We start from the raw sequence: 27463 nt of genomic DNA, 5'->3' as shown, positions 1-27463 counted from the left end.
AAAATCCTCAAAATACCGAATATCGAGAGATATCGTTATATGGGGGCTATACCAAAATATGGACCTACCTTGACAGTTTTTGGTGGAGAAATTTTGTGACGACCAGGAACCTCAAGTGTCAAATAAAAGGTAGTTTGGTCCAAAAGTTTAGCTAAAATCCGCAAAATACCGAAAATCGGGAGGTACCGTTATATGGGGGCTGTACCAAAACATGGACCTATGTTGAAGATTTTTGGTGTGGGACTCTCGTTACCACTGAGAACCTTAAATGTCAAATTACAGCAAGTTCGTTTAAAAATTGTAGCTAAAATCCTTAAAATACCGAAAATCGGAAGCTATCGTTATATGGGGGCTAAATAAAAACATGGACCTATATTGACGATTTTTAGTGGAGCGCTTTCGTGAGAACTGATAACCTTATATGTCAAATTACAGCTAGTTCGGTTAAAAATGCCGAAAATCGGAAGGTACACTTATATGGGGGCTGTACCAAAACATGGACCTATGTTGAAGATTTTTGGTGGAGGACTCTAGTTGCCACTGAGAACCTTAAATGTCAAATTACTAGCATGCATAGATCGACTCAGAATTTTACCCTCATCAGGCATATATATCACGAATATTGTCAATTATTTCATATCAGAAAAAAAGGATAAATTTTATTCGCGCTACATCAATGATTTTTGGTGTATAGATTAAGAAAAAAATTCCCAGTACGAATCTGATGGCGAGCCAATTTTTGGTTGTTGCGGACAAAAGTTATGGCGCTTTTATTTCGCTTTTTAAGAAAGAAAATATTATAAAAACGCTAATTATTTTAATGAGCACAATTGTTACAAAAAAGTTCCCTCAAAGTGACTTCAGCGAGTAGATTGCACAATACCTGCGAAATGTTACACAGAATTTAATATTAGAAGCAGTTCAAATTTTAAAAAGTAGTACATTAGTGAGGTGATCCTCATTTAGTTTGCTTCTACTTTTACTTTGACAGGAAAATCGAGAGAAGTGGGGTTTGCTCACAAATCCAGAGAAAACAAAAAAAGACACGTTGCCTTCAACCCATGTTTACCCATTTTGTAACATAAATATAGCCACAGCTTCCACGCAAATTATCATTTAAGGCCAATATTTTTGCCACGTCCAAACACATTTCATTTTATCAAAAAATATTTAATTTGAAAAGGGTAAACCTTGTCTTCAGCTATGTTAAATTTCCAAATTATTGGTGATATACGTTATAGGGTCTCAAATGATTATTTTAATGCATTACAAACGGAAACACGAACTTAATATACCCTCCATACTATGGTGGAGGGTATAAAAAATAACCCAAATAATAATCTTTTTTCAGACTTTAGACTGTCCACACGGACATGAGGCGATTTTTATATAGCCCCTTTTTTCAACCTAACCTATGTTTTTACCAAATCGGTTGACTCGTTGGAGAATTATAGTGCGTACCAGCCAACCAGACAAACGGACACACAGCACTAAATCGATCTCAAAAGGTCTACAACGGATTTCGTCCAGAAACACTTATAGCCTGTTTATATTATTACTCTTTGAAGGGTTAACCTTCTTTATGAGGATTTATTGGCAGTATACTGAATGGAATTGACATTTGAAACCCAGTGGGTTTATTAAATCCGATTATATGTAAACGTACCATTAGATCCCAAGCTTTCGATTAGGAACATATTTTATCGTATCAATGTCTATATTATGTTCCATATCGTTAAATTAATATGGGTACACACATTGATATTAAAGATAACTCCCTTGTCTCTTCGGGGATGTTTGTGAGAATATATGTATGTAATGCTCCAAACACGCATATAATCGATTCAATTTAATCTTTACATATCCATCCCTGACTTCTTTTTTAAAAATAAAGAAAAATTATATTAAATTAGTTTATTATTCCCGTGGCTAATTATGACATTGCCAATCATTTATATGTCCTTTTCCAGGGGATAATATTTTTCCATCATAATTGAATTTCTGTATTGACAAAAACGCTCAAACACACCACACACAAATCAAGTATGGTTCACATTATTCTCACTTTTCATAATAAAGTTCGACAGATTGACTTTTTCACTGGCAGTAGTAAAGAGATAGTTGGTTGCCAAACAACAAACCAAGTGCCTCATACACACACATACACTTGTAAATTGACAATACTAACATTATGGTGTATGTGTGTACTTTTTAATTTGTCATATGTCAAATGTCAAAAGTTATAGCATACAATAATTCCCCTGCTGTGGACTTTGGGTATTGGCGGCATACAAATGGCAACCTAACAAAGCAGCAACTCTGTCCGCCTACCATACAAATGATGTCAAATGGATTTGTCTGTATGGAAAAGTTGTTTCGGGATTTCCGTGAAATTTGTATGATTTCGATATTAATTAACATTTGAATTGAAATTTTTGCTACTAAAATACACATACATACATATGTATTTATGTTTGTAGGTGATATGATGTGTGTATTTCGAGGGAAATGTCAATATAAAACTTCACAGAGAAATTAAGAAAATATGGGAATATTATGTTTATTATGAAAGAATATTTTTGTCACATTAGTAACCAACCTATTCACTACTGACTGACTGGGCTTTTATTTAAGCCGTTGCTGTGATTTTAGTAGCCAATAAACATAATTTGTGTGTAATGTAAAAAGTTTTAATTAGGCAATTTTATCCCTTGGCCTTTTTGTTTCTAAATGGGGGGTAAGGTACAGCTAGACGTATGACAAATAATATTAGGTGCTGTTGTTTATATGTATGTGTAATGTATACGCAACAATGGATCACTTTCGTTACGTGAAACTTAACAGAGAATTATGGATGTCAATTTGACATTGTCAAAAAAGGGAATTGAAATATAAGTGCAAGTAATTGCGGACTACATCTTTTAAAGTGATAGAAGAAATGGTGTGTCCATGATCGTGGTACTGCCACAATCCCGCAATCATACCAAAGATGACCAGTTCTATGTACGGTATGTAATTCAGAGGAATCGCCGAACAGGGGTCTTCATCTCAAAAATTATATGTTTATGTTTTTGTATTTTCACAATGGGATGGCAACATATCGCGGAATGCCTGCTTCCAGACATTTTGGCCAGTATAAGACTGCGCCGTGGATCTGTTCCGTTTACCAGATCAGCATCCACCACATGTTAACAGCGCCCCATATCTCCAAAACCGTTAATTTTGTCTTAATGTTTTCTTTTGGAAAAATATTCGTTGGAATGTAATACACATCTCTTCGGAACATGTCATTGTTGTAAAATGACTGTGTCAAGTTGTTTTCAGTATATTTTTCAACGACCATTTAATAAATATGTATGTCAATAATGTGGTGAAATCCGAAATGCGAGAATAAACTGTTGGTGTGAACTGTGTTTGAAATACGTGTCGTAAAAGATATGATGAAAAATACCGCTGAAACAACATGAAGTACACATTTTAGAGTTTCAGACAAACCCCTACTAGGGTTTTTGTAGTTTCAATATGTACTTGCAAAAAATGCATACTAGAAGTTGTTTGCATTTTCAGTGTTGCATAGTGTTATTGTTCAGCTCGCCGGAAACGTATCATTCCTATAATTCAATCGTAACAGTCTCCGTAGACTATATGAGTCGTAGAATCATCGTGGTTGCCTTTGTCCAGGAAGCGGTGGAGGTAGGCTTGAATATCTTGCTTAGGAAGACTTTCTCTATGAGGTCTTCTATAGGCAGAAGACTTCCTTTTGAGTCTTCTATAGGTAAAAGACCTCTTGAGGTTTTCTATTGACAGAAGACCTCTTGTGGTCTTCTATTGACAGAAGACCACTTGAGGTCTACTATTGACAGAAGACCTCTTGAGGTTTTATTTTGACCTCTTGAGATCTTCTATTGCCAAAAGACCTCTTGAGGTCTTCTACTGATAGAGTACGTCTTGAGGTCTTCTAGTGACAGAATACCTCGTGAGGTCTTCTATGACGACGACCTCTTGAGGTCTTTTATTGCCAAAAGACCTCTTGAGATCTTCTATTGACAGAAGACCCCTTGAGATCTTCTAGTGACAGAAGACCTCTTGAGTTCTTCTATTGCCAAATGACCTCATGTGGTCTTCTATCGACAGAAGACCTCCGCTTGAGGTCTTCTATAGACCAAAGATCTTCTCTTGAAGTCTTCTCTTGACAGAAAACTTATTGAGGATTTTTATTGACAGAAGATCTCTTAAGATCTTGAGATCGTCTATTGGCAGAAGACCTCTTAAGGTTGTCTTTTGATAGAACTATTGAGGGCATCTGTTAACCGAAGTCCTCCTCTTGAAATCTTCTATAGACAGAAGACCTTCTGTTGAAGTCTTCTATAGACGGAAAACCTCATCTTGAAATCTTCTCTTGACAGAAAACCTATTAAGGATTTCTATTGAAAGAAGACCTCTTAAGATCTTCTCCCTCTTGAGATCGTCTATTGACAAAAGACCTCTTATGATCGTCTTTTGAGAGAAAACTTTTGAGGTCTTCTATTGACAGCAGACCTCTTCTTGAAGACTTCTATAATCAGAAGACCTCCTCTTTTTTTATAGATAGAAGGCCTTCTGTGTAAGTCTTCTATTGACAGAAAACTTATTGACAATTTCTATAGACAGAAGACCTTTGAGGTTTCTATTAACAGGAGACCTCTTGAAGGCCTCTTCTATTGGCAGAAGACCACTTGAGGACTTCTATTGACAAAAGACCTCTTTAGGTCTTCTATTGACAGGAGACCTCTCGAGGTCTTCTACTGACAGAAGATCTATTGAGGTTTTCTACTGACAGAAGACCTCTTGAAGTTTTCTACTGACAGAATATCTCTTGAGATCGTCTGCTGACAGAAAACCTCCTCTTGAGGTCATCTATAGACAGAAGACCTCCACTGCAGTTTTCTATAGACAGAAAACGTTTTCTTGCGGTTTTCCATAGACAGAAGACCTCCCCTTAAGGTCTTCTCAAGACAGAAGAACTCGTCTTGAAGGTACTCTTCTGAACCATGGGAAAGCTGATTGGCAAGGATTCAGAGAATTTAGCAATAATGGCTCTACAGCGCTGCCCATCCCCTCAGATCGGAGGGAATTTTCCGTGACATCATTAAAGCTGCAGCCGCTCGATACACACCCGAAATTTCACAAAATTTTTCAGCAGAGGAGCTGTAATGGCAAATGAGCCCGATGAACTTCGTCTTACGAACTCTGAAGTCCCAAGATTTAGGGAACTTACTCTTGAAGTCAACAGGCTAGTAAATGACCTTCTGAAGAAATGCAGCATTGGTAAAAAAAAACTGTCAACGACGTGACATTGACAGATCCGAATTACGATGAGCGATTTTGCACATGTCATCCGAAACGAGAAATCATCCAATGCGTTAGACCCATACGGAATATCAGTGGGATCCTTAAGCAAGAGGATGAACCTGGAGTTGAGTTTTAGACAAACATCCTCAATTTATCGTTATATAATATACATATTTATAATTGTTCCACAAACATCCCAGGCGGGACAAGGTAGACTTCCCTCATATCAATGAGTGCACTCCGATTCATATTAGCTCAATGATATGGGACCGACTGTTTATCGCCGAGTCCGAACGGCGTGAAATACTCAGGAAATGTCGCCAACATTACTGAGGGGTATTTTGCCTTACCGACAAAATCGGTAACAAAAAAATGCTTATAACTTCGGTAACTAAAGATAGTTTCCGGTAAGTTAGCGGCCAACATACTAGTCGTAAAACGTACCGATAGCAAGAGAACTGTCAACTTTAGTTATAACTTTCCATTAATAATTTTGCGTTTTATTTTTACCGATTTTTGTCGGTAACTCAAAAAATCAGTTAGAGAATCGCACTACTGCTAAAATTTGTTCATGATTGGGTTAAATTAGGGCTGTAGAGCGCTTCCTTGAAGTTTCATTTTAACCCCATACAAATTACTATACAATAAAAATCTTTCAAGGGCGTCGATATAGAATTTAATATTTAGATTTTTCGGATACAATATCAAAAATTTTAAATTAATAAATTGATTTTTTTTGCTGTCTGCTCCATATATTCCCCTTTATATTTTCTAACCTGTAAATTCCGCACTTTTATAACTGCCAACATCATGTGGAATGACTTGTCCGCGTTAAATTTGATTCATTTTATTACTGTCCTACTGCAAAAATCATCCAAACCTTGTTGAAGTAACTAGCTCTCTCTCATTCTCTTTGCCTTTGAAAATATTTCATTTGTTTGTGTTTTCAATTTGGTTTTATTTTTCCGGTTTTACTTGTCGTTTGTCAAGTCTTTTTGAAGCAATTCGTTGAATCATTTTTTCCGTACTTTAATCAAATTATTTAACAGACAGTATGGCATTGCATTTGTATGTATGGTGGTAGTCGGTCGGTTGAAAGGTCGTTCGCTGATACCTATAAAATTTTATTACCATGGATTCTTTTTCCCGTTTAAGCGAGTGACGAAATAATGTCCTGCTATTGCGGACAGCCAGAATGGCTACAGTTCATTATTGTTGAGTGGCCGACCAAAAACATGGTGACATTTGAACTCTGTTATATCATACATACGAACATACGAATGTCCTTAAGGATATTTAAGAGTAAATTCACTGCAACATCAACAGCAATAATAAAGCTATATAAAGGACATTTTGCATTAATTATATTAAAATGCCTGGTAGTCAAGGGCAACTTATCATTAATATCATCGGCAAGACATTTTCTTAATTACCCACCATTAAAGATACAAAATTTAAATAAAATTTGCTTTGTTGCAATGACGTGGTAAGGCAGATAAGTTTCTGCGAATACTTGAGTGTATGTAGTTCAGAAATCGTAAGCAAAGAAAATTCTTGAAGGCCAATGAAAACAGGAGAGACAAAAAACGGAAGTTGAATCACTAATTGCTAAAGATTTTTCTTACACGCTTCCATAAATCTATGCATTAGTTTGACAGGAGACCTCTCGAGGTCTTCTACTGACAGAAGATCTATTGAGGTTTTCTACTGACAGAAGACCTCTTGAAGTTTTCTACTGACAGATTATCTCTTGAGTTCGTCTACTGACAGAAGATCTCCTCTTGAGGTCATCTATAGACAGAAGAACTCGTTCTGAACCATGGGAAAGCTGATTGGCAAGGATTCAGAATTTAGCAATAACGGCTCTAGAGAGATGTCCATCCCCTCAGATCGGAGGGAATTTTCCGTGACATAATTAAAGCTGCAGTCGCACGCTACTCAACCGAAATTTCACAACATTTTTCAGCAGAGGAGCGGTAATAGCAAATGAGCCCGATGAACTTCGTCTTATGAATTCTGAAGTCACAAGATTTAGGGAACTTCCTCCTGAAGTCAACAGGCTAGTAAATGACCTTCTGAAGAAATGCAGCATTGGTAAAAAAAAACTGTCAACGACGTGACATTGACAGATCCAAATTACGATGAGCGATTTTGCACATGTCATCCGAAACGAGAAATCATCCAATGCGTTAGACCCATACGGAATATCAATGGGATCCTTAAGCAAGAGGATGAAACTGGAGTTGAGTTTTAGACAAACATCCTCAATTTATCGTTATATAATATACATATTTATAATTGTTCCACAAACATCCCAGGCGGGACAAGGTAGACTTCCCTCATATCAATGAGTGCACTCCGATTCATATTAGCTCAATGATATGGGACCGACTGTTTATCGCCGAGTCCGAACGGCGTGAAATACTCAGGAAATGTCGCCAACATTACTGAGGGGTATTTTGCCTTACCGACAAAATCGGTAACAATAAAATGCTTTTAACTTCGGTAACTAAAGATAGTTTCCGGTAAGTTAGCGGCCAACATACTAGTCGTAAAACGTACCGATAGCAAGAGAACTGTCAACTTTAGTTATAACTTTCCATTAATAATTTTGCGTTTTATTTTTACCGATTTTTGTCGGTAACTCAAAAAATCAGTTAGAGAATCGCACTACTGCTAAAATTTGTTCATGATTGGGTTAAATTAGGGCTGTAGAGCGCTTCCTTGAAGTTTCATTTTAACCCCATACAAATTACTATACAATAAAAATCTTTCAAGGGCGTCGATATAGAATTTAATATTTAGATTTTTCGGATACAATATCAAAAATTTTAAATTAATAAATTGATTTTTTTTGCTGTCTGCTCCATATATTCCCCTTTATATTTTCTAACCTGTAAATTCCGCACTTTTATAACTGCCAACATCATGTGGAATGACTTGTCCGCGTTAAATTTGATTCATTTTATTACTGTCCTACTGCAAAAATCATCCAAACCTTGTTGAAGTAACTAGCTCTCTCTCATTCTCTTTGCCTTTGAAAATATTTCATTTGTTTGTGTTTTCAATTTGGTTTTATTTTTCCGGTTTTACTTGTCGTTTGTCAAGTCTTTTTGAAGCAATTCGTTGAATCATTTTTTCCGTACTTTAATCAAATTATTTAACAGACAGTATGGCATTGCATTTGTATGTATGGTGGTAGTCGGTCGGTTGAAAGGTCGTTCGCTGATACCTATAAAATTTTATTACCATGGATTCTTTTTCCCGTTTAAGCGAGTGACGAAATAATGTCCTGCTATTGCGGACAGCCAGAATGGCTACAGTTCATTATTGTTGAGTGGCCGACCAAAAACATGGTGACATTTGAACTCTGTTATATCATACATACGAACATACGAATGTCCTTAAGGATATTTAAGAGTAAATTCACTGCAACATCAACAGCAATAATAAAGCTATATAAAGGACATTTTGCATTAATTATATTAAAATGCCTGGTAGTCAAGGGCAACTTATCATTAATATCATCGGCAAGACATTTTCTTAATTACCCACCATTAAAGATACAAAATTTAAATAAAATTTGCTTTGTTGCAATGACGTGGTAAGGCAGATAAGTTTCTGCGAATACTTGAGTGTATGTAGTTCAGAAATCGTAAGCAAAGAAAATTCTTGAAGGCCAATGAAAACAGGAGAGACAAAAAACGGAAGTTGAATCACTAATTGCTAAAGATTTTTCTTACACGCTTCCATAAATCTATGCATTAGTTTGACAGGAGGCTTTCGGTTAGCCGAAGGTTAATATTTATTGTCTTTAGATTTATACCGGTGAAAGAAAAGTTATCAAAATTTTGAACTAAAACGAAAGTCTTCTAAAACAGTCTTTCATGCATCTAAGGCCACGACTGAAGCCAAGAAGGGACAGCCCAAAGATATAATTAATGAGAGCCTGGAACGATCACTAGCCGGTCCATGACATTAAAATTTGTTCAGGAGGTTTTAATGCTAGAATCGTTTAAACATATGGAAATTAAATAAAGCTGATAAACAAATTTTCATTTTGGGGAAACTGGACCTCCTAAAAACTACTCTGAGTACGTCCATATTCTGATCGTATTATCCGTCTATAGATGGCAGAGAATATACAAAACACTGATAAAAATCATAGTGCAGACGACATGAATTGTTCAAGAGAAAAATTCTTCGTAAATCAATCGACCATTCGTGTAATATCGTCGTCGTTCTTCGGTTGCATTCGAACGAAGGTGAATTTGAAACCTTTCTTATCGACCAGTAAAAATAATTAACGTGGAAGCTGTGTCGCATCAATGTTGACAAATGGGTACAAATAGGTTGAGCCAAATCGGGGAAGAGTTCTTTGTTTCAATACAAGGAACTAACTAAGAGAACTGATGAGTCCAGTGGCGTTGGACGAAACTAGTCTTCTCTGCCTTTTCCGAAATTAAATCAATGTTAACTGCATGCCACTTAAAAACTTGTTGTTTTTAAAAATTTAAAACAACAAAACTGAGATTAAGCTGAATTATTTTACAACTATAAAATAATACACATCTTACAAAACTGCCAAAGGGAAGCCAACAAGTTTTTTATGTTCTTTTCCGGTTTCTGGCTCATACTTACATTTCATGGAAAGAATCTAAGAATACTGGGCAACATGGTACTAGTGTAACATTTTTCGATATATAAAGTGCATCTACCTAAAACTTATGCTGACATTTTGAAGCATGAGTTTCGGCTTTTAAATATTTTTTAATAATCCGGACGCGCCACAGGATAATATTCAAAACTAATAATAGTACAGACCCAAACGACGAAAACCCCAGTTGGGTTTTGTTGTATCAGATCCAGATTGGATTTTATGACCCCATCCAAACATGGCTAAATATTGACTTCTGGGCTATATTTCTGAAACCTATGTGAATTTTCATCTGACATATGAAGCAAATTTGCTGATAAGGGCAACCTCTTTAGGCCAAGAGCTACACATTTGCTTTCACGAGTAAACCCAAATTCCTAGCAGTTTAGAAGATATGTGCCTGACAAAATAATCCCTTTTGACATCAAAACCTCAGGTCTTTGGGGGCCCAAACCGCGAAAGTTGAGGTGATAGGGAAAAACGCCGGGACACGTATCTTCTTATTTTTGGTCTGCTAATACGCTGTGGTGTCAAAATATGGTTAATTATTTCCGTGCCGCATAGTGTTATGTAAAATTTTCTATATTTGATCGATCTTGATGCCGTCGATGGAGTTGTTCTTAAGTGGTCTGCTCCAAAGATAATTTCTACTATTCTAGGGCTACAATATTGCCAAAGACATCAATGCCAAATTCCGAATCGTTTCTGGGATAAAGGCCCAATAAATGCAAAAAAACTGTAGTTTTAGCCCGGTTTAGATGAGGTCATAAAATCCGAACTGGATCTGACAGGATAAAAGCCGACTAGGGTTTTTGTAGTCTCAATATGTACTTTGAAAGAATGCATACTAGAAGTTGATTGCATTTTCAGTGTTGCATGTATATAATTAAGTGTAATAACTGTACTCTGATAAAATTTCATCACGAAATATGGTTCAAAATCACTAAAGCTTAATTGCTTGCTGTGATAATACTGAAAATGCAAACAACTTCTAGTGTTGTATGGGATCTTAGCGAAATAGTTGGAGAACTCGCAAATACTTTTTTCTAATTTTTCTAATCAAACCAAAAATATATTTGTAACAATGTAACAAAGTTTTTTCTCTTTCGATGCACTTTACAAACCCAATCTCTATAATTTTACTTTCATATTTTTTCATGCATTGTCTAAATTCTGTGATATTTTTAATTTGGATTTACTTCAAGATTTTATATTACTTGTTCATTTTTTTTGCGAAAATAAAAATAAATTTAATAAATATTTTAACACCTACGAATGTATATATGGAATGCTGTTAGCGTTTTATGCATAGATTTTCTGATAAAAACTGCCGTAATTTGGCGGAATTTTTTTTTGTTTTTTTACCATATGTGTATTTGATTATTACCAAATTCTGACAATTTGTATTTAAATTCTGCTAATATAAACATTCTTATATTTTTTATTTTTGCCTTCGAAATGTTGATTTTGACTTCGGATTATATCGCGAGTTTTGAATATTTTTTAAAACAAATTGTATATCCTTGTAATTTGGCATGTTCTTTTTTCTAAACAAATTAGAAAACTTGCGTTACTAAAAGTGCAAAAATCTACTTTTTGCTTAAACCATATCCATAACCTAATAACCTATACATGGTGCTCTTAAACAAACTTTAAATGGAGGGTGCATACACATGACAAGTTTTTGCGGATTCTGAAAATACAATGTTCATAGATGGAAAAATAAAAAAAAAATCACCGGAGCGCTTTTTAAATAAATCGCGGCGAAATTTCATATTTTTTTTGTTTTTTTTTTTTTTTTTTAAGTTTCACGATTTTGCTGGGAAATCACAAGCGCCATCAAAATGGAAGCTGTGAAAATTCTCTACAAGATTGTCCTCTATGGTATTTTCGTAGGTTTTATAGTTTTGGAGATATAGAAGTTTGGGTGAAGTATGGGTGACGTATGGGTAACGTAGGTGATGGAAGATACCAAAGAACGGTCCTGACCGGTTTTAACATGGCAAAGCCCAGGATTTATCTTGGTCCCTCTTTCATCTCAAGTGGACACTGACCTCCCCGTGGTGTCACCTGGGGAACTGCCTTTAACACCCGTTAAAGGTAGTGAGCTAACACGTGCCGCGCGTTCACCCATAAGAACGTTAAAAACTTGGGTTTGGGCGTCGGGTTAGTAACCCTCCCCTAGAAAAAACAGCCTACTATGAAAAAACGAAAGAAATGAAAAACAAACCCCTCTAAAGTTGACGAACCCCGCAAATGTTTTAAGGACCATGATCTGCGAATCTGCACCTGGAATGTTCGCACTCTTTATATAGAAGGTGCAGTCTTCGCATTGGCAGACGTACTTGAAAAGTACAAGGCCGATATTACTGCCATACAGGAAATACGATGGATTGGGAAAGGCGTCACAACAACACCTAAAGGTGGCGCACTGTATTATAGCTGCCATGACGTAAAGCATGAGTATGGTTAGTCGGAGACTAAAACATCTGGTATCCAGCTTCACCCCAGTGAATGAAAGACTTGCTGCAATTCGAATAAAAGCTAAATTCTTCAACATCAGCTTTATTTGCGCTCATGCTCCCACTGAAGACCAGGACGAACAGACCAAAGATATATTTTACGAGCGCTTAGAAGAAACATATGACCGTTGACCTGCCCATGACATTAAAATCATTCTAGGCGATTTTAATGCCAAAATTGGAAAGGAGAATATCTTTGGCCGAACAGTCGGGAAATTCAGTCTCCACAGTGAAACATCTGACAATGGTATGATGCTGATAGACTTTGCAGCTGAAAAAAACATGGTAGTTAGCAGTACCAGATTTAATCATCTCGATATTCATAAGGGCACCTGGCTGTCTCCAGATCAAAGAACAAGTAATCAAATTGATCATGTTGTGAGGCGCAAACATTGATTCGGACCACTACCTTGTTGCAGCAAAGATACGCAGCCGCTTAAACGTAGCAAACAAAGTACGAACAGACACAACACGAAAGTAAGACATTGGTAAGCTGCAATCACAATAGATAGACACAGCATATTCCACTCAACTAGCCCAATTGCTTAATCAAAGCACTCCTCATCCCAATAACATTTCAGCGCAATGGCAAAGCATTGCCCACTCCATGCAAACAGCCGCAAAATCCATACTTGGATACCAGAGACCTCCACCAAGGAATCCATGGTATGATCAGGAGTGTCGTGCTGCCACCGAAGAGAAAAATGCGGCATATAGGGCTACTTTACAATCCGTAGCAACGCGTAGCGCACGAGAGAGATACAGGGAGAAAAGGAGAGGAGAAACGTCTTTTCCGCAGGAAAAAGAGACAGATGGAAAAGCGGGAGTGTGAAAAAATCGAGATGTACAGGAGCCAGAATGAAGTCCGAAAATTCTACCAAAGAGTGAAACATCAAACAGATGGCTTTGGTACAGGCACATCCTCCTGTTGAGACCAGCAAGGTAATCTGGTAACAGATACAGATAGCGTGCTCAGGATATGGAAGGAACATTTCTCCAATCTGCTGGTATCCAATAGTAGCGAAGACGATGATACCACAGATCCAATCCCAGAAGATGGTATAGAATGTATACCACCCGGCCAAGATGAGGTAAAAACAGCAATCAACCGGCTGAAGAATAATAAAGCAGCAGGAGCCGATGGCTTACCAGCCGAGCTGTTTAAAACCGGAGGCGACGCGCTGATAAGGTGTATGCATCAGCTAGTTAGCACCATCTGGCAGGAAGAACGCGTACCCGACGATTGGAACCTGAGCATCCTATGTCCCGTCCACAAGAAAGGAGATACGACTGTATGCTCCAACTATAGGGGCAGAGAATTTTCACAGCTATTTCGATAGGACTAGCGGTTTCCAAGCAAAATCGTAAAAGTCTAAAAAACCCCTAAAAATGTGAACTTTGATCGCGATTTATTTAAAAAGCGCTCCGGCGATTTCTTTTTGTGATTTTTCTCATCTGTGAACATTCTAGTTTCAGAATCTTCCCAGGTGTAAGCTCCTTTCATTTAAAGTTGGTTCAAGAGCACCGTGAATAGTACAGTGGTATGTTATCCAAACCTCACACTGTAACAGAAATTAAGGTGCTCTTGTCAGGAAATCTAAGCCATTCCATCGATACTAAGTCAACTATCAATAACAAACTCCTTAAAGACAGGCGGTCTCCATAGACTTAAGTGGGTACAGATACAACAAATTTCTACATTAATATCCTTCAGCAATTTCGGATACTGGCCGGTTTATTATAAGGCCTTCCTACACTCAAAACCGTCCTTACCTAGAATCTATTCAAAACTCTGCGCACGCCCACCCGTCTGTGGTTTATTACACTTACAGCTGTGTAAATGAAGGGAATAAATTCCCGCAATTGCCAACATATATCCACATTAACATCATCAACACAACACAGTGTTCTTTTATTTCTTTACTTCAATTATTTTATTTAAAATTTCAGACAATATTCGACAATTCGAAATCTCAATAAAGAGTAAATACTTAAGTCCAATGCAATTTTAACCAGACGACACAAAAACGAATTAAGTTTTCTATTGCTATCAAATTTTAAACTATATTTATTTTTTAGAATAAAATTATTTGCTTTTTATTTAAAACAATAGACTGAACTAAAATATAAAGCGTCAGCTGTACAGTGGTTAAGAAATCGATTTTTCTGGCCAAAACCCCAATTTGTTGTCGTCACCGAACGTTAATTTCTATATGGGATTCGAAACATAAACATAAGAACCCAAAAATAAGGTAAAAATATTATAATGTGTGGGCGTGGCTTTCCATTTTTGAAAATACTAGCTATTTCTCGGAAACTATAATAGATATTGTGTTAATTTTTTTGTTAAGTAGTTAGGTAGGTTTTAATAAATTATCGAAGAGTTTACACAAAGTAAGCTATTTTTAATTTATTTTATTATTTTATTTACTGTTACTGTTTACTGTTTTCCCATATTAATTTTAGCATTTTTACGCAAAACGGTAAATTTTGATATAAAAGAGTTTTTAAAATTCTTAAAAAAAAATAATATCATATTTTGATGTCAAATATAAAAAAAACTCAACACTTTAAGTGTGACCTTGAATTCCATATCGGAAAGCTGATTGTGTTATCTGTCGAACAAAAACAAAATGTGAAAATATCTCTATTCGTTCAAAAGCTACAGAGTTATGACCACTTTTGAGCTGGTCTTACTATGTCGTATTTTTATTGCACAATGTTTGTGATAATTTTAATGATAATTAAAAATTCGTAAGAACTCAAATGCGAGTTATTGTGGTTCCACTGTATTTGTCTTTATCTGTTATATTAGCCTTATTTCTAAATATACAAAATGGGAAGAAAATTTCACAGAATTCCTATACGAATAAGAAAACAAAGTAAATTCCAAGAATCATGTTATTTTCGAAGCACTTTTCGTTTGAGAAATGTGAATCAAAACGATTTTATAATTACAAAGAAGCATTAAAAATTAAATAAAAATCCATTTTCAAAATGAGATTTCTTTTTAAATCATATAAACTGTTGTGTTCCCAGAAATTACAACACTTTTATATGTTTTGCAATTTCCTGTATAATGTTTTAACATGGTAACAATAAAGTAATAAAAGATACTATTGTTATATAAAGTAAAGTCCGAGTTTCTGAGAATATCCCGTATTTCAGAACGGTATTTTACTTAGGTGCATATTATGGGATTTATACACACAGAGATAATTTTAAAAAAATGCAAAGCTTTAAAATAAATTCCAAACACACGTGCATCAATTTACATTTCCACCTTTATGACCTGTTTCTGCACAACACGTTTCTACAATTAGTTAAAAAGGGAAAGTCCGCTTTTGTTGGTGGACTTATGTATATATGGTCGTAATTAGGACCACAAGTCCTTGAACAGCCCTCAAGTGTTCAGTTTCATGTTTTTCATACAATTGATAAACATCAAAATATTAATTTTTTGCAAAGAACTGCCATATGAAACACACATTACATACACTCCAGAAACTGGACGTAGAGATATCAGAAATCTACTCCTCTCAACTTAAGAATTACTGAAGAGAAGAACGCAGTATACAGGGAAATCCTGACCAAAACTGAGGCAGCAACTACTTTCATCATTAGAAGAACTCAACATCATTATTTAATAAGACTATGCAAGCTGGAAACATAACATAAACTATTTATTTTGCTGCAGTTTGATAAGAAATATTGTATTATTATTTTTTGAGTGTAAACTCATTGAGTATGTCATTAGCTATATTTATACCCTTCACCAAAATATGTAGAGTAGAATTAACTTTGTCATTCCTTTTTTAGCACATTTAAATATTTGTCGGGGACTCTATAAAGTCTATACATCAGCATAAAGTTCTAAGTCGATATAAAAACGTCCGTCCCTCCGTCTTTTGAAAACAATATACAGCCCGCAATATTTAATATAGAGCTTTAGAATTTGGTGCAGAAGTGTCTACTACGACTGGGATGTTTGGTATTGGAAATCGGCTATATCGTATCACGTCCAGGTCCATGTTCTTTTGTAGCCCCATAAAGCGGTACCTCGCTGAAATTCCTACATTTTTGAGAATTTTTGCTTTTCTAAATTTGTTATATTTAAAGTTCCTAAGTGGTCGAAAATTTTTTCGACCGAAATAGGTCTAATTTGCAATTTAAGGTTCCTAGTGTTTAAAAAACTTATCCACAAAAATTATAGACATGTCCACTTCTGCTATCAATGCGCCTTGAAGCGACGAAAGATTTTAGTGCTTTCCATATAAAATAAATTCCAAAACCAATCACTCGCAGGTAACTGTGGTGATGTTATCTTCAACTTAAAGAACTCGATTAGTTCTTAGTTGATACGTGTTGATATTGTTTGCAAATATTTTTGTGCTAATGTTTTTTGGGAAAGCCGAAAAGTGAGTGATTCTCATTTATTTATTTATTTGAGAATACTAGCTAGACACTTTAAAATTCGGCATTTCGCTAAAAAAGACGTCATTTGAAAAAGCAGAAAATCCAATTGATAATTCCCTTCGCCGGGATGAAATCATGATATTGTTAGCGATCAGTAAAATTTTGCAACGCTGTCAGTTCGTTTTGAAAAACATTACTCTCTGCAACAGAAAGTAATGATGAAGTTTAAGCCATTGGGGTAATATTCAGACTTAAAAACATGAAACAAAGACAAATTTACCAAACATCATCTTTTACCAAACATCATCATTATAGAAATTCAGTCACCAATTTTAAAATGAATACGTTTGAGTACGAACAATTCGTTTGAAAGGCACTTTTTTACAAAAAAGAGGCTGTAAAACTCAATAAATCTTTTGTAATACTCGTAGTGGTAGATTTTATTTAAATTCCCCAAACTAAAGCTGGCATATTCGACATTATAATTGAAATCCGAAAAAAGGGATCCATTGGCTATTGTTGATACAACTCACACATATGCCAACATCAATGTAAGGGTGAGATGTTCCACTTTTACGTCGTTTAATGTATATCCCATGTCATTATACCCTACACCACTATGTGGGGAGGGTATTATATGTTGGTTTTGGGCAAAAAGTTTTGTAACGTATCGAAATAATGGTCGTAGACCCATACTTATATATACCAAAATGAATGTCTCGACGAGCTGATTCGATCTGGCTATGTGTGTCCGTCCGTCCGTCCGTCCGTCCGTCTGTCCATCTGTCCATCTAAACCTTGTAGTCACGCTACAGGTCGCAATTTTGATCGGATCGTCACGAAATTTTGTAGAAATTCAGTCAGCATATGTATAAAAATCAAATTTAAAATGAGTACGAACGATTCGTTTGAAAAGCATTTTTTTACAAATAAATCTGTTGTAATACTCGTAGTGGTAGATTTTATTTAAATTCCCCGAACTAAAGCTGGCATATTCGACATTATAATTGAAATCCGAAAAAAGGGATGCATTGGCTATTGTTGCTACAGCTCACACATATGCCAACATCAATGTAAGGGTGAGATGTTCCACTTTTACGTCGTTTAATGTATATCCCACGTCATTATACCCTACACCACTATGTGGGGAGGGTATTATAAGTTGGTTTTGGACAAAAAGTTTGTAACGTATCGAAATAATGGTCGTAGACCTATACTTATATATACCTAAATGAATGTCTCGACGAGCTGATTCGATCTGGCTATATGTGTCCGTCCGTCCGTCTTTCCGTCTGTCCTTCTAAACCTTGTAATCACGCTACAGGTCGCAATTTTGATCGGAGCGTCACGAAATTTTGAATGTTGGTGGGGATCCCGGAGGGGAAGAAGCCTATTGATTTTGGTGATGGTCGGATAATATTTAGGGGTCGGAAAGGGCAAAAAACTTAGGTGCATAAAAAGACAACGTTTTTTCCAAAGCGAATATCTCAGCTTCTGTATGGGGTATACCAAAAGCAAAACCTGACAATGAAAGTAGAAAATATCACCTTTCTAATGATGTAAAGTAGGTGCTCGCAGGTGATCAAACAACGAAGGTATCACAATAGTAGCAAATAAACCCCCAATTTTCATTTTTGCGATTTTCATTATATTGACGTATATCACAGCTTTAGTTGAAAATTTTCCAAAAGCAAAGTCTGACTATGAAATTAGAAGATCCCATCTTTACAATGATGCAAACTAGGTCTGCGTAGGTAACCAAATAACGGAGAAATCGCGCTACAGATTGCAATTTTGATCGGACCGTCACGAAAATTTGAGGGTTAATGGGGGTCCCACAGATTAAGAAGCCTATTGATATTGGTGATGGTCGGATAATATTTAGGGGTCGGAATGGGCAAACACTTATTTGGAGAAAAGTCAACATATTATTTCAAAGCCAATATCTCTGTTTCTTTAAGAGGTATATCAAAAACAAAACCTGGCAAGGAAAGTAGGAAATATCACCTTTACAACGATGTAAAGTAGGTTATCGTAGCTGCTCAAACAACAGAGATATCGCAATAGTCGGTAATGCATCCCATTTTCCGAATTATTTGTAATCACGCTACAGGTCGCAATTTTGATCGGATCGTCACGAATTTTTTGGGAGTTGATGCGGGTCCCACCGAGGAAGAAGCCTATTTAGTTTGGTGATGGTCGGATAATATTCAGGAGTCGGAATAAGCGAAAAGCTTATGTGGAGAAAAGTCAACGTTTTTTCTTATGCGAATATCTACGCTTCTGGTTGGAGTATTCCAAAAGGAATACCCGTCAATGGAAGAAGAAAAGATCTCGTTTATATTGATGCAAAGTATGTTGGCGTAAGTTAGCAAACCGAGATATTGCAAAATTCAGTAATATACCCGTTTTTTCCATTTTTGTAATCACGCTACAAGTTTGAATTTTGACCTGATAGTGACGAAATTTTGGGGGTAGACGGGGGCCCCACAGAGGAAGAAGCCTATTGATTTTGGTGATAGTCGGATAATATTTAGGGGTCGGATTGGGGAAAAACTCATTTGGAGACAAATTCAAAGTTTTATTCTTTGTGAATATATCGGCTTCTAGTAGGGGTATTCCAACGGCAAAGCCTGTCAATGGAAGACGAAAATATTACCTTTACATTGGTGTGAAGCAGGTTGGCGAATGTGGTCAAACAAGAGAGATACCACAATAGTCGGTAATTCATCCAATTCGGTAATGCATCCAATTTTCGGTTGTAGTCGGATTATATTCCCTAAAAGAAATGTGTACCAGTGAAAAGCTTATGCACAGGGGTAGTGGTGTAGGGTATCACATGGTCGGCCCCGCCCCGACTATAGCCTTTGCTCACTTGTTTAATGTATGTCTCACGAGTGTTCTCCGTATAGCATTCTAGTAATTGGAGTCCAAAGTCCAACATTTTATGAGTAAATTTTCTTAAAAACCTATTTTTGCTTGTAAACCAAGTGTCATTCAATTTCCTTTAAACTCCGCGTTTTCTACGTGACGGATCTAATGAACCCTTCCGTGTTCCAATTCATCCACTGATATATAGGTACTTTGAAAATGGAAAAATCTGCAAACATACATTTTGACAAATCCGCGTACTAAACCCTGACTTTATCAAAAAATGTTTACATACATGGAATCCTTTATACTCAATTTGCGAGAAGGTGTATCTGACGAATCTATTTAAAATAGGTGTATATCGACGCATTTTTGATGTGTGCTACTGAAATTGGAGGCACATTGCGCGGCTTTTAATCCACTTTAAGGTTTTTTGCATTGTGCAATGCAACTGGACTGTTCGTTGTGGTCCCGTTTACAGCGACATGTTTCCTGGCATACTGATCAAAAATTATACTATGACCCACTAAAGTGACTTGTGGGCGCTATATCAATCGAAAAGATATGACCCCCAAAATAAGATCAACTTCCATAATGGACTATATCGGTCCATTCTACAACATTTTGAACTTTAATCCTAATTCACACTTTTGTCGGCAAGTTCAAATGTCCAAAAAGAGCCACAAAATTCTGTACCTAGATGAAAGTTTCGATTCATATAAGCTGAGGGTATATCTCTCTCGGCAAAGCCGACTGATGCTTTTTTACTTGTTATTGTATGGGATTTTAGAGAAATAGTTGGAGAAATACCAAATAATTTTTTCTATATATATATTTGGAACAATATTCCAACAGTAAGTGTTTCTCATTTATTGTTGCTATAATATGCAATCTCTATATATTTGCTTTCATATTATTCTATGCATTGTCTAGATTCTGTATATATTTTTAATTTACTTTTTAACCTATGTATGTGCTTTGGGGCGGGATAATTTGGATTTACTTCAAGATTTTTTTATAATTTGCTAATTTTCTGTGGAAAAAAAATAATTTTTGTAAATCAACAAATATCTACGAATAGATATGGAATGCTGTTGTTGCGTAATTTTTTTTTTCATAAAAACAAATTAGGAATTTTTAAATATTTTTTCTTTATATGAGAATAAAAACAGCTATAACTTTTGCGCGCATCGGCCAATTTTATAAACCCGAACGGATTTAAAACCAATTTTTTTCTTAACCTCTATACCAAAAATCGTAGATGCGCAAAAAATATTTTTATTTTATTTTTTTTTAAATGGAAGTGCAAAAAATTTTGATTTTTAAAATATGTGTTTCGTTTGTCAAAACACGAACGAATCGGACTTTTTTCCTTACAAAAACAGACTGTTAAACTCATATCCATTGTGTTACGAAAGATATCAAAAAAAAAAAAAAAATAAATAAATAAATAGGATCAGCTATCCCAATTTGAAATTTGTTGAATTTTGTTTCCATGACGGATATCTTTGCTTCTGTTGGACATTTTCCTTTCGGCGAAGGTAGGCCCTCCGACCACCAAACGTCTTGGTGTCGATGTTCAATTATCAGAGTTACTTCCCGAAATAGCAAATTACAGTAATTGCTGTCCGATAACACTGTTAATAAATTGAGTCATGGAAATAAACCATAATCTAACTCCGCAGCGTGATAGAAGACCAAAATCGAAGACACTTGTTCCGGCGTATTTTCCCATCACATACCGTTTCGCGGTTATTGGCCACAGAAGACTTGAGGCCTTGATGTCAAAAGGGATTGTTTTGTCCAAATCTTAAGAATTTTGATTTAGTCTTGGCTTTAGCTCTACATCTTTAAGGTCAAAACCACCGAGTTCAAATTCCATTTACAATTTTTCTGGGGTTTTGGTCTGTAGATACTAAACCGTTCAAAATTCAAGAAAACAACTACAAAAATGTTCCTAAGGTTTTAGGAAATAACTGTCTAAAATATCTGAACTTTGTAGGAACGGTTCTTAAAGATCAAAATAGTAAAACAACTTTAAACATGTAAGAAAGTATCATTCAGCCCTACCGCCAGAGATATACCCTCAGCCTCGGACTTACAGAAACGAAGCAAACACAATATTTCTGACGTCTATAAGTTTTTTTTTTGGTTTTTGGGCCAATTTCTCAGGGTTATGTGAAGTGCGATGTAGATTAGTTGGTGCCGCAGTCTTTTTTGGAGAGCTTGAGCCAATCCCTCAGGAGGTATGGAATCCTGCGCCTCCGTAACGGGGCTAGCAAGAACAACTTTTTGGAAAAATTTTCAAACCGATTCGAGACGAGTCGTTAAACTGCACATTTCCCAAATTTTGTGTGGAAGGTACGCGAAGGACGGGACCGATATAGTCCAAATTCGAACCTGATACATGACTGGATGAAATAATACAATGTGTAAAATTTGGAAGAAACAGAAACTCCCTGTTATCGTGCGCACTATTTTAGACGAAAATGTTGAAAATGTTGGGGAAGGAAGGTTGTTTTGGTACCGGAGTGGTACATCTTCGAACTTAAACTAAGTTTGTATAAAATACTACGAACGCCAAATTTTGGACCGATCTGTACTTCTAGTGTTATCGTGCGCACCAGCCAGCCAGACAGACAGACGGATTGACATTGCCCAATGGACTCCAAATTATCTGAAAAAGATATCGTCCAAACATACTTGGGGTCTAAGCCCATTCTTTCGAAGACCAGCATTTCCTCAAAGCCTACTAATAGGATGTCTTTTAATTTTCTTTATATTATTTTTCATTTGACATTTTTCCTTTATTAAAGTTTTCATTTCATATTTTTGTAGAAACAGAATTGAGCCCCAGGAGGTCATTTCACATAAGACATTAATGACTTCTAATAGAAAACAAGATGACAAGACTAGTGCTCACTGTGAAATGACAAGTAAATCTTCGAGAAGATCTTCCCCAAGAATATGTGGGATATGAAACCACTATTACAATGTGTATTACAAACAATCAATGGACCCAAATATGTTTCCGATATGCATTTTTTAATCAACATAGAGATTAAAAGGGTTGTATTTAAATTATGGTCCTTTATGTGATTTAAGCATTTTTGATTTAACATATTTTTTGTAAATGTATAACAAATTGTTGCCCGGCTCCGACTCCAACTCCAGCAAAATTTGCTAGATCTCGACTCCAGACTCCGACTCCGAAAACCTGGTTGTAAGATAGGCCCTTCGAACTCGGCTATAAAATAAAGGTGCCATATTATTGAACTACATAAATTGAGTGAACTCGCTGATATGATAGAAATGTTCCTTGTCCCTTCTGGGATGTTTGCGGAACAATTATATTTTATATTACTTGATAGTTTAGAACAGAAGTCTCTAGTACTCCCCAGAAGTCTCTAGTACTCTCCACTTTTATATATAACGGTGCCGCCCGATTTTTTGTGTGTTTCAAGTTATTAGCCGCATTACCCTACCGAAATGGCTAAAATTTGGTACATAGTCTTCATTGAATGGGTGTACATTTATGAAAATACTTTGATTTTGATAGGGTGACTGTAATTATTTTGTTCAGTTGGCCTTAAGTCATCTGTTATAAGAGAAAGGGTGGCGAATAGCTTTAGTATCTCCATAAAAGAAATGTTGATATGTAAAAAGCTTATGCACAGGGGTAATAATTTCAGATGTCACATAGTCTGCCCAGTCCCGACTATAGTCGTTGTTTATATTTAATAACAATAGTACTGCTACATCCTTGCATTTTAATTTCTCCTTAATACAAATTAATCCAAGTTGTTCGCAGTACGAAATTCCACTGCTATATATCCAAAAACACACACAATTTACTTAATTATATTTTAAATATTTCCATTTTATTCACAATATTGCAATTCCACTCTTTAATTCATTTTCAATTCATTCATAATGTATTAAGTATTTTTTGTTAACACCTACGAAAATTTTTCAATTTTGTAGTTAATAGCTGCATTTTTTGTAACACTCATGAAAACAAAAATAATATTTTGACACACTGAACTAATATTTTAATAATTTTTTTTTAAATTCATATTTAGCATTATTTAAAATATTTTACTTTTTAATTAAATTTTTACTCTACTCAAGTAATGGAAATTTTTCCAAGCAATCTTCTTAAACCATTAAATTACAGACGGACACTATTACAATTAACTTTTGACATTTCAAATGTTGTTCTGAGACAACTGAGACAAGTATTAATATTTTTATTCACAACATTTCGAATCTGTTACAGGAGATAAGAATTCACATGAAGCACATCCATCCTACCATCCATCAGTTACAGCACATGGAGATATTTTGATGTAAAATTTCGTTCCCACATCTTTCTGTTTTGTATCTGATTTTTTTTTTTTTTAAATGGAATTTTGGAAATGTAATGAAGAGATATGCAGCTGCAATGATTTTTAGTTTTCGTATAACAGAGCTCGACACTTGAATCAACATGTGGTCGTTGGTTTTTGATTTATCACTTTTTTATTTTATTAGCAAAACTAAATTATTTCAAGTAAAAAATTAACATCTGATTTTAATTTTCTAATTTTTTTTTTTTTAAATTTTTTATGTTGCCCACCTTTATTTATTTTAAAAATCACATAATAAATATGTTGATGAGATTTTTGTAATTCCTTGTTATTAGTTTCACAGTATAATTTTTATTAAAAGCATACGTTACATTACTTTTCATTTAATAAAATAACAATAATGCCAACTTAACACTTTATTTGCCGCTAAATTTTTTATATATTCACGCACATACAATTACACAAATTCCATTACACATATCCATATCCTCTTTGTTTTGTTACATTCCACCATAGAAGCATTTTCAATAACCGAACATTTATTCAACAAACCGATTGTTTACGACGTTATGGCCCGTATTTAAGTTTTCGTTATATGTTCGGTGGTTGTAAATAGACAATAACTGCACAAGACGAAATGTGTTACACGCGCGACGAAAAACCAAAATCATACTCGTACGGTTAGTCACTTTTAATTAAACTCCTCGTAACGCACAACTTTTGCTTTTGTCTGGGATAAACGATGCCAGTCTGTCAGTCAGCTCTAAAACGCTGCCATTGTTTGCATCTTCCACAGCAAAACAAATAAAAAACAACAAAAAATTATAAAACTGCTATTAAAAATACAACATAACGAACGCTTCTATTTAACGGGAAGAGTGTGGTGTTCACACTATACGACCGAATGTATGACTGACTCAATCTATGAATGGATGTCAGTGTGTTACTGGTGGAGTTTGCTAGCTGGATGACTGTTCGACAGATGAATCGGGGGATACCACATAAAATTAAAGGAATTGTTATACTCTCCGAGAGCCAAAAAGAAGTTTGTCTGAGAGGCTAAAACAAAAGAGAACAAGTGGGTAAACACATACACACACAGATACGCACGCATACACACAAGCACAGAGAAAGAGATGTACAGCTTTCCATCTGGGGGAGACCAGGATAATGCGTTAACAAACAAAACAGCATCAATACACAAGCATCATCAGTTGCTGTTAATCAGGGATGGAAATCCAAATGAAATGAGTATTGTGAAAGGTAGTGTGATACACATCGAAGCTTTTATGCCATCCACAACAAGTTGGAAAATACCAGTCGATTTGGGCATCAGAAATATAGCCTCAGTCAATGACATTTAATTAAGTAAGAAGGTATCGGTCAGCTGTGCCAACAGAGATATGCCCTCAGCCTCGGACATAATAAAGATAAGTCTCTAGGGGTCAGCTGTGCAGACAGAGATACGCCCTAAAATAATTGCACCATCGCAGACCAATATGTTTCAATACGATTCGATAAGAGCTGTTAAACTATACTTTTCCCAAATTTTGTGTGGGAGGTACCCGAAGGAATGGGCCGATTTAGTCCATATTCAAAACTGATCTATGCATGGAAGTAATATTCTACATCCTTAGTTTGGAACAATTCGGTTACTTCCTTCCGGAGTTATCGGGCCTATCATCATAGCGATAAAATTTGACCTCTTGTGGGGAAAAGAGTGGATCGATATGGTCCATCTTCGAACCTAAACTAAGTTTGGTCAAACGTTTAGGAGACCCAAAATTTAAACCAAAAATAGGCCCATAAAATTACATAAAAATTTATTGTGCATCAAAACTTCACGGCGAATCAAACAGATTGGTATTATAGTTTCGATGTTACAGCCAAAATAAGCACATATGTTGGCCAAAAAAATAATTTTTTGTTTGAAAAAATATCTAAAGGGATAATTTCTTCATATTGCTTAAATATCCCAACAAAATATACGGATTTTGCTTTATAGACATTCATATCAAAGCTTTCCCATTGGGAAAGATAATTGGGTTGCTGAGGATATATCTCAAAACTTCTGAAATGGAAATAGAGGTTAAATAACCCATTTTAATTTATATGCATTTTAAAATACGTGTACAGCAAGACCATATCTTTTAAGTTGTATATGGGGATTTCTGAGTGAAATCGGACACTTTTTCAAGATGAGGTTTTTGATTTCCTTTTATTTTTGCTGTGGTGATGATGCTGATTAACAAAACATTTTAGTATATTTTCAGATTTTTTTTGACTAACGGTTCCAGAGATATCGCGCCTTGAAAAAGTCAAATTCTGTAAAAACTACATGCAAAGAAATACTCATAACATCTTTAATATTGGTCCAAATTGAAAAAATCTTTTTTTGTATGTTTTGTTGTTTTATCAGCCATTAAATAAGAAATAGCAAAAAAATTGCACAGTGGGCTTGGATGCTATTTTCGCGATTTAATATTTAAAATAAATTTTTAAACCTGATTGCACCCTTCGATTTTTTCAAAAAAATTTTATGTTAAACTACGTTAAATTACAAAAATTTTAAGCCCTATATCGTAATGGGATTCGAATAAATACTATTTTTTCGATTTTTTTAAAATTTTTGTTGTACAATATTTGTTATTTTACTACATTTTTCACAAAAAATTGTATTTGTTTCGGATCAAAGTGTTCATATTTATAATTTCTTTGTTGATAATTCAGTTCTAAGTTCTATCTGACGTATTGTTTACTAATTTGGAATAGTTGTCAATTCTATTTGCTTTTAAAAAGTGAAATAAATCATCAAAATCTGTTGTGATAATTAAATTTACGATATGGAATGGCTAAATCTATCTCAGGCACACAAAAACTCTATGCTGTAATACCCACCAATGCTGGTACAATAATTGGTAAACAATTTTCAAGATCAACTACTGAAAAAGTTTTTAAAATGTTTAAAACAAATTCGTAAATAAAAACCAAAACAAAAATTTAATAAATGTACCTTTTACTTTTTGGGTAAACTAACAAATATTGTAAAACAAAAATTTTAAAAAATTCGAAAAAAATAGTATTTATTCGAATCCCATTACGATATAGAGCTTAAAATTTTTGTAATTTAACGTAGTTTAACATAACATTTTTTTGAAAAAATCGAAGGGTGCAATCAGGTTTAAAAATTTATTTTAAATATTAAATCGCGAAAATAGCATCCAAGCCCACTGTGCATTTTTCTTTTAAATATTTCTTTCGATAGCTGATAAAAAAAAATAAACAAATCAAAAAAAGATGGTCCCATTTGGACCAAT

Source organism: Musca autumnalis, unplaced genomic scaffold (genome assembly GCF_047663935.1).
Source record: "Musca autumnalis isolate F117 unplaced genomic scaffold, ASM4766393v1 scaffold_2, whole genome shotgun sequence".
Taxonomy (NCBI): Eukaryota; Metazoa; Arthropoda; class Insecta; order Diptera; family Muscidae; genus Musca; species Musca autumnalis.
Note: the sequence above shows the minus strand (reverse complement) of the source record.